Below are 8,424 nucleotides of genomic sequence, written 5' to 3'. Positions count from 1 at the left end.
CTGAAAGACACTCATTATGTTCCCCTCATCCCAGAGGAGCTCCGATTCCTTAACTCGGACCTTCGCTGGGCTGGTAAGATGTTTATCTTCATTTAGCAGGAGATTTAGGGTCTGGAGACAGGAAGAGAGCCGAAGAAGGAAATCTTTGTGGAGCGCATCTCTCCTGATGATACCGGAAGCTTCTCAATTGGAAGAAAATCTGCTGTTGTAGTGATAGTTGTGCATGGCAACCTATATACTTTAATGGGATAATATGGAGGATAATGGCTCCATATTATGTCTTTGTTATGAGAAAGTTGGGGTTCACTTTTGTAAGGCATATGTGCTCAGAGCAAACTTTGCCATTATTAGGTCTCTATTTTTAGGTCTCTATAGTGGCACTAAAAAAAGATGTTTCGAGAACAGAAGCGGGTTAAAAGTAATGTCTATAGTATCATTAATACCACTTGGATATTCATCATGGTTATGGTAAGACACCTACTACAAGGCTTAAAAGAATATAGAGAAATCCAGAGCTCTAGAAAAGTGGAGTTCAAAAGTGTCACCACTAATAAGTAAACTCAATTCTTCGGTTAACTAAAAAAAACATTATTGTCATAGTACACTTGCCTACTCTTATTGGCGTTTAAAAAGGAAACATAGAGATTCAGCCTGAAGACATTTCCTGGTAAAACTTAAATCATTAAAATAAAAAAAAAATCATAAATTGCAACATGCTCCATTACGTCTCAGTGTGGAGTATAGTACACCAGGCAGACGATTGTAGTAAACTGCTATTCCAGGTTGGTTGTCGATCAACATGAAAATCAGTTAGTGTTATATCCCACAAAGTACATGACAATAATAATCCAGACACTGCTTGTCAGGTAGAATAATGTCTGAGGTACATGGAGGATATTGAAGAAGACAGTGTGGTTGATATATTGACGTAATTAGCGGTGTGAACTCTGTGAACTCTTAGATAAATTGATCAGCTTTCTTGTTAGTGCATCATTAGAGAGACACAAGGAAATAGAGGCAGTGATGGATGACTTTTCTTTTAGAATATCGTCATTGATTGGGGGAATTCAATGCATATGAAAGTGCATTTATTTTACTTCAAAGAAAAGAATGCACATCACATACACTTTCATGAATGCCTCAAAGTTCACACGTGCATTGCATAGAGTGAATATCACAGTCATCGTGAGTCTGAACATTCTTGTTTACTTAAATATGAAATTCATGAGCAATGTATGTTTACCCAAGAAATTGTTATAGGGTCTAGATTTCCTAAATAAATAGTCGTTGAGAGAAAGGTATATATTGACATTTCAAATCAGTATCTACAAGCGTGATGTTATCTTTCAAAGGGGAGAAGTACTTTGCAATGCTCTGTGAAGTAAAGTCTGTCTGTCTGTCTCTTGGTACTATCGGAAACGGTGGGAGCAGATCACTTCCCTCAAAATGTGCAACATTCTCAGCATGTAATTGGCACCTTGTGAGGTCATGCCAATGTTACATTACTACCGACATGTAAAGCTATGTGTGGGACTATACCTCACCCCACATTCCTGTGATTAGGGGCAGAATACAGCTGCTGTAATGCTCTCAGCGGGATCTAGTCTATCGGCCTGCGAAGAGCTCAACCTCACTCACAGTCACTTCACATCAAAGCCAGGGAGCTTGCCTCCTCATGTTATGTTTTCTATCCATTGAGCTCTATCTACTTTACCAGTAGCATCCACAACATGCCATCATGTTGTTTTTCTTATGCTATCAAAACTTACCTTCAGTTTAAAGGTAACCCAGGATTTGAGTGATCCGAGGAAACATTGATGATATCTCTGAGAGATGGGTTTGTTTTTGTTTAAAGTTTGCAACATTGTGGCCCCATTCTTTAGGAAATCCTTGAAGAAAAAGATATCTCAGGGCAAATTGTTGCCGGTTTTCAAGAATCGACATAGGTGCATAAGCTTTAAGTACAGGAGCTATATTGGTTCGTTAAGGCAAAGACGATATCTGCAGTATTAACAATTTTCTTCATTAATCTTGTATGCTTTGATACTTTAACACTACACTATAGTTGTAAATTACAATTCTGTAAATCGATCAATCATTCCTTATGCATTTGGTACAACAACAAAAATTGTGATTGCTTCCCGAGAAACAAACATTGCTTTTTAGCAGCTTTCAGTTCTGACACTCCTGAGTTTATTTTCCATATAAGTGATTAAGACAGAGAGGTAAACTACGAAATAAAGGAGTCTGCTCATTTTAGGTCCTGCCCTGCTTATTGACCTTCAAAATTGACCCCTGAGAATGAAGTAATTGAACTCTCAGCGGGCACTGGGAAACTTGTGGTTGGCAAATTAGCACCACTGGTTGATCTTTATTTCAATTCTTAAGGAGGATTAACAATACCTTATGTAAAAAACATGTGGTTTTGTTTGATATTTATATAATTTGGGGAATTTCAGAGAACAACATGTAAAATCTTGACATCAATTTCTATATAAAAACTCTGTGATGGTAATGAAACTCTAAAACCACTTGGGTTATCAATGTATCAGCTGACTGGGGAGCGATCTCTTGAACATGGTAAAATAAGGGGGGGGGGTGGGCTCAATATTTCCATTATTGACATTTTTACTGTTAGCATTTGAAATAACAAGGTGAAAAGGCAATGCACTTACTCACTAAGCAAACACAGTCACAATACTCTCTTCACATACTCATGGCTCCAGGTGAATGGGTACATTGCATCTACAAATACATCTTCATAAGATGTGGAAGAATTGTCCCCCAGTCTTTAAATTCTGCGCCTATCATGTGGCACCTCCACCGATCACCACATCCCCCTTTAAATTCCTGAGGAATCCTCCCAAGTAAACTGTGGTCTACCACTGGTTGGTTGCCTGTATGATATATGATTTAGGGAGCAACCCAAATAAACTTTGCTAGGCTAGTTTGAGCTGGCCAACCTGGTCGTGGCATGCTAACTACCCCCAACAAGAATGCTCCAGGATTTCAGCCTGACCCAGATTGAGCGGTGGAAAAGTGTCACGGTGACAGCCCCCTCCACACATCACACATGTCCCTCTCGCTCCCTTACCCACTTTTTCCCCTTTATTTTGAAGGATGTACTCATGTTGTGTGGGGGATTTTTGTGGGTGTGTGTTTGTGTGTGTATGTGTTTGTGTGTGTTTATGTTTGTGTGTACGTGTTTGTGTATGTATGAAGAATTACATGGCTTGTGTCACGTAGTCATGTTTACAAGATTCCAGAAAACAGCTTCACATCAATGAAATGAATAGTATAACCTGAATTTGTATCCCATAATGTCACAAGTAACGTCTGTGGGAAGCTGATATGTTTATCTTTCAATTCGTAAAATGGAATTAAGTATGAACTCTTAATTCTAAAAATAAAGATGAATTTGGCAATGCCAGTTGTTGTCTAGTGGTCTGAAATGGGTACATTGTTTAAAGAAGTAGTTTTCTCTTTACATCAAATTGAATGATATGTATATACAAACATGACATTGTGGTGCCAAGATTCAGGAATAAAAGAACAATACGCAAGACAATTCAATATTTTCTCTATTTTTGATGAAAAATAAAGTATATTTTAAATACTGATGACATACTCTCTTTTCGCAAAGGGAATGAATACTCAGAATTTACAGTGTATACAGTGTATACTTGTTTTATTTGATAATTAAATATATCTACTTTGTTTCTGTCTTTTTTGCAGGGAAGATATATGTCGGTCAGGGCCAGACTGTGACACGTTAGGTAAGTTGTCAAATTTTCAATTTACTCTCTTCAATATGTCCTTACCTATGGAAAATAGAAATCAAAGCTTTGAAAAAGCTCATCCCATTGCTTACATGCAGGAACAGGGTGAAACTTGTAGTAAGCTTATAGGGATGAAAACTTCAGGATTCATAGGGTTAAGGTCCACCTTAAAGTTGTCAAAATTTCAATTAACTTTTCTCTTCAATATGTCTTTACCTATGAAAAATAGATGTTAAAGCTTTGAAAAAGCTCATCCCATTGCCTAAATTAACTGGGTGAAACATGTAGTAAGCTTATAGGGATGAGAGAATTCAGGAGTCATAGGGTTAAGGTATACAATATACTTGAACATGGTTGTGAAGAAAATGGGACAGCCCATGATGGCATGGCAGTCAATAAGTAAGGATTCAAACTACATTTATCAACCCACCCACTTTTGTAAAGAAATGACCATAATTGTTACATTTGTTATGGTAAAATTATTGGCATTTCGGTATTGGACAGCTTTTGTGCCAGCCATTTCTAAACCTGCCTTGGGTGGGTCTCTGAAAGGTGTTTTTGCTTAACATTGGTCATAGATTATTTCAAAGACTTAACTCAGGTGAGTTATTGTCAGGTTATATATTTGTGACTTAATTAAATACCCAGGATATATATTTGTCTGACTGTCTGCGAGTGAATGATGCATGTATGGACAATAAGCCCTATCGTATGAATCATAAGGTAGGGAAACTCCAACAGGTGTTAATTGATTGGCTAATTAATTACATAGTATAAAACAATTTACAGATCAGAGGATTAGTCATTTGGGATTGATAATGAAACTGAGCCTTGATGAGGAAAAAAAATCAGTGGTTCTGTTGATTTTGGTGAGTTATTTCTGTAAATCTATCCCTAGTTGTGTCATTAGTGGGGGGGGGGGGGGGGAATAGATAGATATCAATGTTTTATTCTCATTTGTTAAGGGAAATATGCTCTAAGCTTCATAGTAAATTCTCTATTGTAGGATTGGTTTTGGGTGTTGAGAAATTAATTGAAACAAGGTAAATGAATTTCACCACGATCCGCAATTTTATTGAAATAAGGTGTAATAAAATATTAAAAAATACAAATGAGCTGAAGCCGACTTTGCCAAGACAATTGTGGAAAAGAAGAAAAAAAAAATCTTCCCCATCAACCCCTGTCCCTGTTGAAATATTTACAAGATTTAGACCTTCAGTGAAAGAAGAGATTATAAAATAGGTTTCGTTTTAAAATTCTTGTGAAACAAGGCTATCTTCATCAGATGTGAAGTAATCCTTGCTCCAATCTTCCTAAGATTTAGAAATACAACACCTCTTAGTGGTAATTTATGATGGCTATGAATGTTAGATTCCCATTACTATATAGTATGGCATACATGTACTAGTATTTATGATCAACAATACTGAAATCCCATGCATGTACTGTGGCATTTGTATTCAACAAGTCATGTATGGTTTGGAAGTAAAAACAAAATGGAAAGCCAGCTCTGATGAAGTTGGAAGGGGATCCATTCCTGGGAACAACATGCATGTGCATTAAAGAATGTCATTATATAAAGCAGGGGAAGATCCAGCAGTCTTAAAAAACAAGTGGGGGAGGGGGGGGGGGGGAATTATTGCAAATTTTCTTAAAATTCTCTGACAAAGAAAAAATGGTTCTCAGATTTTCAGCTGCCTTTTGGGACTAGAATTTTGAAAGGTGGCACAGTTTCTGTTGTGTACTTGAGGTATGCCACATTGTGTTTTATAGGGTTGGAGGGCGGGAGGGTGGGGGGGGGGGGGGGGCATCAGTCCCTACATCTGCCACTGTTATGGAGCTGTCACTTATATGAAATGGTTTGTTCACATCGATGGCTACGTTTTATAGGATCTCCAACAGGGAGCTCATTAGTGTGCTGTAGCTCTATGCGAGTTATAATGATGTCAGGAGGGATGGGGTAAGGAGATTGCATGAGAGCTGCCTGTCGCACCTAGCTAGCCATGTAATCCCTGCTGGGCTAAATGCCTAGAAACATTGGAGCTGTGTTTACATTCTCAGGTTAAGCACAATTCAGAAACATCTTACAAACTGAGAGCATGCGATTGCATTGTGAAAGAAACGTTGTGGAATCGATCAGAAAAGGTTGATCATCTAGCATCTAGCATCTGCAAGGTTCTAGAATCATCAAAATGATAAGAAATTTGGCCCATTCTTCGTAAAGTTACAAGCACTATACACAGAAAGATGTATATGGGACTACCCTATATCTCTCACAGACCATGAGAGAAACAAATTTACCAAATATATGAATTAGTAGGCGGTTTCCCGGCGAATTTTTTATCATCATGTATTAGTCAAAACATATTCTTTCACATGATTGGTAATGAGAGCTTCCATTTCATTTTTTGAAATTGGGCGTTTCCAATACTGGTCTTTACCTTTAATGCCCTTCAGTCTCCAAACAAACATGTAGTCTTGTTGAGGGTGAAGGAAGTGGTATAGGTATATTCACATGTTGCACCGCTCTTCCAACTCACCTTTGGAAGGAAGTAAGAATGAAGTGTGAATCGGGATAGAAAATGTTACACATAGCATTAGCTGAGAAGATGGATAGATATACCTCAATGTCACTTCAAGTCTTCCATGTAATCCCCAATATATTGAATAGCTCAATTCGATGTAACGTGTTTGAATGTGTTTTGGATTAACATGTCTTGTTACCAGGTGGCAGTAGGTACTGTAGTCCCACTTCATGTTAGGGGATTGCTGTCTGTCATATTGATATAAACATGCTACATGTAGGTGTACCAGTAAATATATAGTTAGATTGTCTACTTGCCATATGTTTGTGGATATGTGGTGCGTTTCCATGAAACTCCACATCTAGGCTTTCCACTTATAGTACACAGAGTCAACACAAATAATGTCATAATTAATCATGCATATTTTGCTTTAGAGCATTATCACACACCCTTATAATAATAATAATAATAGTGGGTTCTTGTATAGCGCTCATGTCAGTCAGATTTGACCCTCCTGGTGCTCCCGACATGTAACATTTCATATCATGAATGATACTATCACTAAACAGCAACAGCTTCACTTTGTACATTATTAAATAAATGACTCATACATTCAAACTAGTCACATTTTCATTGATGTGGTTAAGAGAAAGAATTAGATTGAACTCAGCAGTAACATTTGTCTGTCAAGAGCTGACATTTGTCAATTAGGCATTGAAAACCAGAAGTGATTCAAATAGGGGTTAGAATGAGATCACAAGGTTGTCCTTATGTAATCATGTGCTGTTATAGTGACCTATGTTGGGTACTCGGTGCTATAGAAGCTTGTTAACTCATATTTAACTAACCCATGAAAAACAAACAAAAGAATATCACCCAGACAACAACTAATCTTACACTAAGTTGAGAGCCCTTGTACGCATCGTATGATCACAATTTCCATTTGAGGTTCATTGTGTTGATTGGAGATGGAAGGAGGATACTTCATCACATAGCAAACTGTAATTCAGTATCTTGATTATTCTCCCCCAAGATGAAAAGCATTGCATTCTAATGAAACCGGTTCCATCCCATTTCAGTGAAACCACCTCCAGGAGTACATTACATGAATGTAATACCCTTATCAGTTTGGTAATAATTGGCAATGAACATTGTGAGGGGGAAGGGGGTAGTAGAAACAAAAAGAGAGTTATGATCACTGTTAATGGTGGTAGAATGATGAGAATAAAAAGACTCTGGGAGGTCTCAGGATGGACCTGTCATAAAGACGAACCTCCCCAAAGTTGCCTTCATGTTTAATCCACTAATCTCTTCAATCTCTCGAAATCTCTCTAGGAATACAGTGTGTCATCTTTACCCCAATATTGTATCAAAGTTAAAATGAGACAGAATAAAATTTATTTTCTGTTTTGTCAGAGGTATCACACAGTAACCTTAAACTTTTAAAAGAAGTTTGTTACCCGCAATTCTCTCTTTGGAATAGTGCATATATGATAACTCCTTGATATGATTTATCCTTATAGGTTATCAAAGTTAAAATACTTTTAGTATTCTTTCTATGTGTTTGTTTTATGGATATAATATTTTTAACATATTTATGGATTTGAGGGAAATAAAGAAACTCACCAAATCACTGCCTTTGCAAGTCATTCTCCCCCTGTTATCTGTAGAAAAGTATGTTACCTTCTATAATAGAATAGAAGTTGCACTAGATTTTCTTTTGTAACAAACACCTGTAGGGAAATGTCATTTATTAGTCGATTACCTACGCTGGCATTAAGGAAAAGCCTGTTCTTTGTGAATCATCAATTGTTAAGCGTTCTAAACATTCACCTAAGGTTTTTAACACATTTAATGTCCTTCTGATTAAATCAACCTGCTGTTTGTTACTTGATTGTTAGTCAACTCATAGACTTTGTTGGCCTTATCATTCAACAAGTAGGTTTGTAATTGAAAAAAGAGGATGATACTGATAAGTGATATATCGACTGTGGAAATTCAAAGGAGGGACAGTTCTGCATTGGAGAATGTGAGTTAACACTCTTCTGGCTCTCAATAGACAGCTGGTGATATAAGTTGGGGGGCAGAGTTCATTGATTCGTTTAAATTTATTCAAGCCC

At 37.2% G+C, this 8,424-nt stretch overlaps 1 protein-coding gene across 1 annotated transcript in view; it reads left to right on the top strand.

Moving 5' to 3' along the window:
- Positions 1–3,738: 3,738 nt before the first annotated feature.
- Positions 3,739–8,424, top strand: part of LOC586332 (A disintegrin and metalloproteinase with thrombospondin motifs 9) — an 84,555-nt gene continuing 79,869 nt past the window's right edge. Inside the window, exon 1 of the mRNA XM_030972122.1 lies at positions 3,739–3,776. The gene's annotated coding sequence lies outside the window, so the exon portion shown is untranslated. The remainder of the gene's footprint in view (positions 3,777–8,424) is intronic.

This window comes from Strongylocentrotus purpuratus, unplaced genomic scaffold, assembly GCF_000002235.5.
Source record: "Strongylocentrotus purpuratus isolate Spur 01 unplaced genomic scaffold, Spur_5.0 spur5_scaffold_6, whole genome shotgun sequence".
NCBI classification, from domain to species: Eukaryota; Metazoa; Echinodermata; class Echinoidea; order Camarodonta; family Strongylocentrotidae; genus Strongylocentrotus; species Strongylocentrotus purpuratus.
Note: the sequence above shows the minus strand (reverse complement) of the source record. Positions and strands in the feature narration are given on the sequence as shown.